The sequence below is a fragment of the Cebus imitator genome, unplaced genomic scaffold (assembly GCF_001604975.1).
Source record: "Cebus imitator isolate Cc_AM_T3 unplaced genomic scaffold, Cebus_imitator-1.0 Scaffold18, whole genome shotgun sequence".
NCBI lineage: Eukaryota > Metazoa > Chordata > Mammalia > Primates > Cebidae > Cebus > Cebus imitator.
Genome location: NW_016107333.1, coordinates 575784 through 582925, shown reverse-complemented (window position 1 = coordinate 582925; position 7142 = coordinate 575784). Strand labels below are relative to the sequence as shown.

The 7142-nt window shown below is 44.3% G+C and overlaps 1 long non-coding RNA gene and 1 other non-coding gene across 2 annotated transcripts in view; both read left to right on the top strand.

Annotated features, from left to right (window-relative positions):
- Positions 1–3573: 3573 nt before the first annotated feature.
- Positions 3574–3737, top strand: LOC119469314. Its single transcript, XR_005198114.1, has one exon. It is a non-coding gene; the product is annotated as a U1 spliceosomal RNA (small nuclear RNA).
- Positions 3583–7142, top strand: part of LOC119468592 — a 15730-nt gene continuing 12170 nt past the window's right edge. The window contains exons 1-2 of the long non-coding RNA XR_005197291.1: positions 3583–3720; positions 6638–6644. This is a non-coding gene — a long non-coding RNA (uncharacterized LOC119468592). The remainder of the gene's footprint in view (positions 3721–6637; positions 6645–7142) is intronic.

Here is a 7142-nt window from a genome sequence, read left to right as displayed (position 1 = left end):
AGTGAGGGAGAGAGAGGGAGGGAGAGAGGGGAAGGGAGACAGGGAGAGGGGAAGGAAGAGGGGAGGGAGGGAGAGGGGAAGGAAGAGGGGAGGGAGGGGGAGGGGGAGAGGGAGAGGGAGGGAGGGAGGGAAGGAGAGAGAGAGAGAGGGAGGAAGGGAGAGGGAGGGAGGAGGAGGGAGAGAGGGGGAGGGAGACACACCAAGATAAGAGTGTAAGACGGGGAGGAGTTTCCAGGAGACTCAGAGCTGTAGGTGAAGGCTTGGAGTTCATAACACAGAGGGAAGGTGTGGTGCCCTCTGCCTGGGCCAAGCTGGGTGGAAGCAGGCTGGAGGTGGGGGAGTCATGGAGTGGAGGCAGTGACTGTGGGGAGGGGCAGGAAGGAGTCGAAGGCAGCTGAAGGAGAATGGGTGAGTCCAGGGAAGGATAAGGTGCTGAGCTGGAATTGCTGAGATGTTTCTAGGCAAAGGGCAGGGAGCCCGAGAGAGGGAAGCAAGGCTCCTAGTGGGCAGGACCCAGGCCGGAGGGAAGAGGGGTGGGAGGAGGAGGCGGCAGGCTGGGAGCACCAGCGGGGGTGGTGGGGGCTGAGCTGGTGGCAGGAAGCAGAAACGGCCTCTGCTTATTGGGCTAAATGGGAGGTGAGGTTTTCTCCTGGGATCTGGAGAGAGGATGGAGGGATATTTAGATGAGACTGAGAAGTGAAGGTTTGAGAACAGGCTAGCCCATAGCTTCTGCGGTGGCTGCAAGGCTCTGGTGGCCCCTTGGTCACAGCCATCAGCAGTTTGAGGGTGGGGCCAAAATGTTGCCTACAGGGGCCTGTCCAGGGCTGTAAGGGTGGATCTAGGGAGAGAGAAGGAACCGGGTGGGAGTAAGGATTGCTGCTCTCCAACCTGGTTCCCAGGGAAAACCAAATTTAGAATCAACAGAAACATGACTGGGCGTGGTGACTCACCCCTTTAATCCCAGCACTTTGGGAGGCCAAGGCAGGTGGATCACTTGAGGCCAGGAGTTCAAGACCAACCTGGCTAACCCAGGTGAAACCCTGTCTATAACAATAAAATACAAAAAATTAGCCAGGCGTGGTGGCACGTGTGGGTAATCCCAGCTACTCGGGAGGCAGAGGAAGACTCTATCTCAAAGACAAAACAAAACAAAACAAAAACTATGGGAAAAGAAACCTTTTGATCAATGAAGACGAGTGGTGATCTTTGCAAAAGTGTACAAGTTCTAAATGGAATTGCTGAAAAAAAAAAAACCGAAACATTACAGGGTTTTGTAGCCATCAATGTATCCCCAGCGGGGGGCGGGGGAGGAAAGGAGTCATTGGACCCTAGTGTTGGGTCCACAGAGTTTCAATATATTATGGTTCCTCTTTTGTGGTGTGTGTTCAGAATTGGCCAACCTGTAATCCCAGCACTTTGGGAGACCAAGGCAGGCAGATCACTTGAGGTCAGGAGTTCAAGACCAGGCTGGCTAACACGGTGAAAACCTCTCTCTCTCTCTTTATACATACATATATATATACATATATATATATATTCTAATATATATGTATATAGAGGAAATATATAAAGGAAAAATATATAGAGAGAGGAAACATTATAGAGAGAGGGAGAGAAAAAATATATAAAGGTTTCATAATAAAAGTCTAAATTTTTTTTTAAAAGATGGAACAACTCACAGTAGACGCCTGCCATTCTTTTTTTTTTTCTTATTTTGGAAGCTCTGCTAGATGCTTCTGTCCGCTAGAACCGACCTTGCCTTTTCTAATTTTCATTAAAAAGAAACACATGGCAACTAGGCGCCAATTAATCCTTCTCGAGAGCTCTCGTCCCTGTTTCTCCTTCCCCAGTCAATAGGAGATATTTAAAATATCTTTTTCAGGCTCCTTTTCCCCTCCTCAACTCCAATATTTTGCCATCATTCAGAACTTTTCCTTTAGGTTAGTAATCTTATTGCATCTCCTGTTTAAAAGAATATACTTATTTAGTCTTATATTACAAATTCCGTCCTATCATGATTTATTCGGAGGTAATGATACATGGTTTGGTTGGTTCACAGCTCACCACGGGCTCCTCTTCATCTCCTTGCCTCCAATCTGATTCATCTGTCACCTGGTTAGGTTCCTTTCTACAATACTTTCCCCATATGGAAAAATTACCTGGACCTTTGCATTTGTTTCCATCCCAGGAAGGTGGATGGCAGCCTGGCTGGTTTAGGATGCTTTTCTCTCAGTGGTCTGTGGAGGTGATTCACATTGGTTTCTAGCTTGCAAATAAGATGCATGACTTCAGTCTGATTCTCTTTTTTCTATGCAACTTATTTTCTCATTAGGGAGCTTGTCTGAGTTTTCTCTTTAATCATGGAATTCGGGAACCTTACCAGGCTATGCCTAGATGTGTGTCTTTTTTCCATCATTCCTGCCTGGAACTCAATGAGCCTTTTAATCTGCAAACCCAAGGCGTTCTACCACGGAAAATTTTCTTTCTCATTTAAAAATGACTGCTTCTCCTCTACTTTTTTTTCTTTCGTTCTGAGATTTTTCTTTTTATTATTCACCTATTACAACTCCTGGATCTCTCTCCTCTGAGGTGCTTTTAGATTTTTACTTTGGGTTTTGCATTATCTCTTCCGCGTGGTTTCCCAGGTCTCCATCCTCTCCTCCAAGTCATTTTAAATTGAGAACGATGTGTCCTCATTCAGGAAAGTAATTGATTTTGCCTTTGATTGTTTTAAATGTGCTCCGATGGTTTTGTTTGCTTTTCCTGTTGTGCAGGTTGTGATTGGTCTTCCCTTGCAGTTCTGAGTGAATCGCAGGCTCTTCCTTCCTGGCTGTTGATTCCCTCAGGTGCCAACTGTCTTTCTTTCTGCCGTCTTGCAGCCCTAATCATCTCCAAGGCTCAGATCCAGCTGACAAATTGGCTGCACCTCTCTGTGTCCCAGGAGAGAGTGCTCTGCTCGTTCTGCTGCTCCGCATCCCGGTCTCCCAGGGAGGGATTCCGCAGGGCCTCCCAGGACCACCCAAGGCTGCTGGCTCTGCCTCTCTTCTTCTGCATCCTGCAGCCAAGTTCTCTCTTGGAGCCATGGAGATCCAATTCTTACCCAGGGTTCTCTCTGCTGCGGGTCCCTACTGTCTGGCCCAGAGGGAGACTAAGTCCTAAGTCAGCCCTATCAGGACAAAGGCCCTGCCCAACCCACCAGGCCTGGCTGTGGGCTGACCCAGGAGCTCTGCTTCGGGAGCCCACTGGAGATTAGAAAGGAGGGCATGGGATGGTCAGGCTGCCTTCACCCTGGAGATTTAATTAAAGAGAAGTTCTTGGGTTTCATGATATTGAAGAGATGACTGGAATCAATCACCTTGTTCAGGATTGCAAAAGTATATCAGAAAAAAATAAAAATAAAAAGCAAAATGGAATGGATTTGAATTAAATCAGTTTTTAAAAAAAAATTTTCCTAGGTCTATGATGATGCATCTAGCATGTGTAGAAAATTGAGTGATACTGAAGGAGTCTTGAGGAATCCCGCACATCTTTTGGTTCTGGTAATTATAGCACAAATGAGGAAAGGAAAAAACCATACTTACCTGGCAGGAGAGATACCATGACCACGAAGGTGGTTTTCCTAGGGTGAGGCTTATCCATTGCACTCTGGATGTGCTGACCCCTGCGATTTTCCCAAATGTGGGAAACTCGACTGCAGAATTTGTGGTAGTGGGGGACTGCGTTCACGCTTTCTCCTAAAAAAAAAAAAGGAATAAACCTTAAATGCTCTCAGTGCTCTCCTTGGCACAACACCACATACCCACCAAAAGAAAGAGTTTTCCAAACCTTTGGACGTGGGTGAGGCTGAGGTGTGCAGGAAGCAGGGTGATTTCTTGAAAATACATTGGACTGGGCCTCACCGTCCATCTTCAGCTGCTGCTGAAGAACTTTCAGACTCCATGAGACCACAGGAAGTTGTAACAAATTACTCTTCAGCTCTTGCAGGTGATCGGAATATACAGTTGCTATCACTGATTCCAAATTTGATTTTATCTTTTTACTTTTTTTTTTTTTAACCAAATGATAAGCATCCCAAGAATTTTTTCTAAACAGCTTCAAAGTGAAACTGTAGACATCTTCTTTGCCTTTAAAAGCCAAACAAGATCATCATCATCTGAGAGAAATTATGAGCCTCTTTCAAGGCCACTTGGGACAGAGTGGATAAATTATGCCAAAAACCAATTCCTAAGGACTTCAAAGTTGAAAAAATATTTCTTTCAGAAGAAAAGAACTTCTGAGATAAAACAAATGATGGCAATTCCCATTATGCATTTTTCCTACTTTCTCATAAGAAAAATATTAATGTCTCACATGAAGGATGGGTTCCTAGATTACATTTAGATTTACACTTTCATAGAAATGATCATATCTAAGTGAAGCAAATTTCTCAACAGTCCCATTCAGTTGAAATAAAATAATAGAAGTAGCCAGGCACGGTGGCTCACACCTGTAATCCCAGCACTTTGGGAGGCCAAGGCAGGTGGATCACAAGGTCAGGAATTCAAGACCAGTCTGGCCAAGATGGTGAAACCTCGTCTCTACTAAAAATACAAAAATTAGCTGAGCCTGGTGATGGGAGCCTGTAATCCCAGCTACTCAGAAGAATGAGGCAGAAATTGCTTGAACCTGGGAGGCAGAGGTTGCAGTTAGCCGAGATCATGCCACTGCACTCCAGCCTGGGCGACAGAGTAAGATTCCATCTAAAAAAAGAAAAGAAAAGAAAAAAAAGTCAAACACGTGCAAAATTTGTGCAGCCTGGAAGCACTCTGAATCCCACAATTCAGAGTGTGTTTTATGAAACTCTGAAAAGATCACTTCTGCTACGATTGTATCAACTGAATTGATCTTGGCAGCCTGGTGATTTGACACTGTCTTCACCACTCTGCTCCTTAGTCTCAGTGATTACATACAGCAGTGCCGAAAGCTCATTTTCTACTCTTAGTGGCTTACAAATCCACTTTTGCTGCTCTGTCCAGTGAGAAGCTTTCTGGCCCCGACAGCTGCAGAGTGAGACAAACCACATCGAATGTTTCCTGAGCCTTTCCTTTTCCACCCTGATATGGTTTGGCTGTGTCTCTACCCAATCTCATCTTGAATTGTAGCTTCCATAAGTCCCACGTGTTGTGGGAGGGACTGGGTGGGAGATGAGTGAATCATGGGGGCCGCTTCCCCCATACTATTCACATGGTAGTGAATAAGTCTCACGAGATCTGATGGTTTTATAAGGGGAAACCCCTTTCACTTGGTTCTCTTTCTCTGTCTTGCTTGGTGCCATGTAAGACGTGCCTTTTGCCTTCCACCATGATTATGAGGCCTCCCCAGCCGCATGGAACTGTGAGTCCATTAAATCTCTTTTTCTTATTAATTACCCAGTCTTGGGTATGTCTTTATCAGTAGTGTGAAAACGAACCAATACACGCCCTGAACTCATTAGTTCATTCAGTCTTCAACCCTGCAGGAAGAAATCACTAGTCCCATTTGCTGTGGTAGGAAAGTGGGGGTCAGAGATATTAAGAGATTTGCGCTCAAGGTTATACAGCAAGAGTCAAACCCAGAGCTGCCTGATTCCCAAGCCAGTGAAATCACTGTGTTCAGTCTGTAACCAAACAAATAAAGATCTAGGCTCCTGTGATATCATGGATTGTCTATATTTGCTGAGATAAAAATGATGTGATACTAATTTAATCTCATTTCCAAGAACTTTTCATTCTCAGAGTTATGATGTGTTTTATCGGGATAGTTAGACATCCATGTATGGTTCCGAAGCTCCTGCTGAATAGGGTGGGCCCTGGAATGTCTGCTTTGTTGCTGGGACGGCATGAAGGACATACGCTGAAGTGAAATGCTGCCAAACCATTCCTCTCTTCTTTCTTTTTTCTTTTCTTTATTTTTTATTTTTATTTTTTGCTTTTTTGTTTTATTTTTTTTTCTTTTAGTTTTTTTAAATTTTTTATTTGTTTTGTTATTTTTCTCCTCCGTTTTTAAAAAAATTAATTTGCCTGGCTAAACAAACTGGAATATTAATATAATGGAATACTATGCAGCAATGAAGAGGAACAAGGTATTGATTCATGTAGCAACATGGATGAATCCCGACAGTCTTAGGCTGGGCAAAATCAAAAGCCTGACACAAAAGAACACATAGCAAATGATTTTATCTATATGACATTCTAGAAAAGACACTTAGTGTATTATTGTGCTAGGGCTGCCATGACAAAGTACCAAAGACCGGATGCCTTAAACAGCAGAAATTTGTTTTCTCCCAGTTCTGGAGGCCAGAAGCCTTGATCAAGGCGTTGGCAGGGATGGTTTCTTCTCAAGCCCCTCTCCTTGGCTTATAAACGGCTGTTTGCTCCCAGTGTTCTCACATGGTTATCTCTCTGTGTGTATCCCTGTCCTAATTTCCTCTTCTTATAAAGACACCAGACAATGGATTAGGTTCCACCCTAAGGGCCTCATTTTAATGTAGTTACCTCTTTAAAGACCCAACCTTAAAATACAGTCACATTTTGCAGTACTAGGGATTAGGACTTTAACATATGAATTTTGAGAGAACACAATTAGCCCACAACACCTAGACTATGGTGAAAATAACCAGAATAGCGGTTGGCTCTGGAAGCAGAGGAGTGTGGGTTAGAGATATACTGGAAGGGGCTTGGGGGACTTTCTGGGGTTGATGGAAAATTGGATTTGGAGATAGGGTTTGGGTTATAAAAGTATCTACACATGTTTTATTCCAGTGAGTTCATATTGTATATGTAGTTCATATTATATATGGAAAAGTACAATTTGTACATTTAATTGTCAATTTTGCCTCAAAGAAAACAAGAAGGCAGGGCGTGGTGGCTCATGTCTATCTAATCCCAGCACTTTGGGAGGCCAGGGTGGGCAAATCACAAGGTCAAGAGATTGGGACCATCCTAGCTAAAATGACGAAACCCTGTCTCTACTAAAAATACAAAAATTAGCTGGGCATAGTGGTACGCGACTGTGGTCCCAGCTACTTGGGAGGCTGAGGCAGGAGAATCGCTTGAACCCAGGAGGCAGAGGTTGCAGTGAGCCAAGATCGCGCCACTACAACCAGCCTGGACGACAGAGCACGA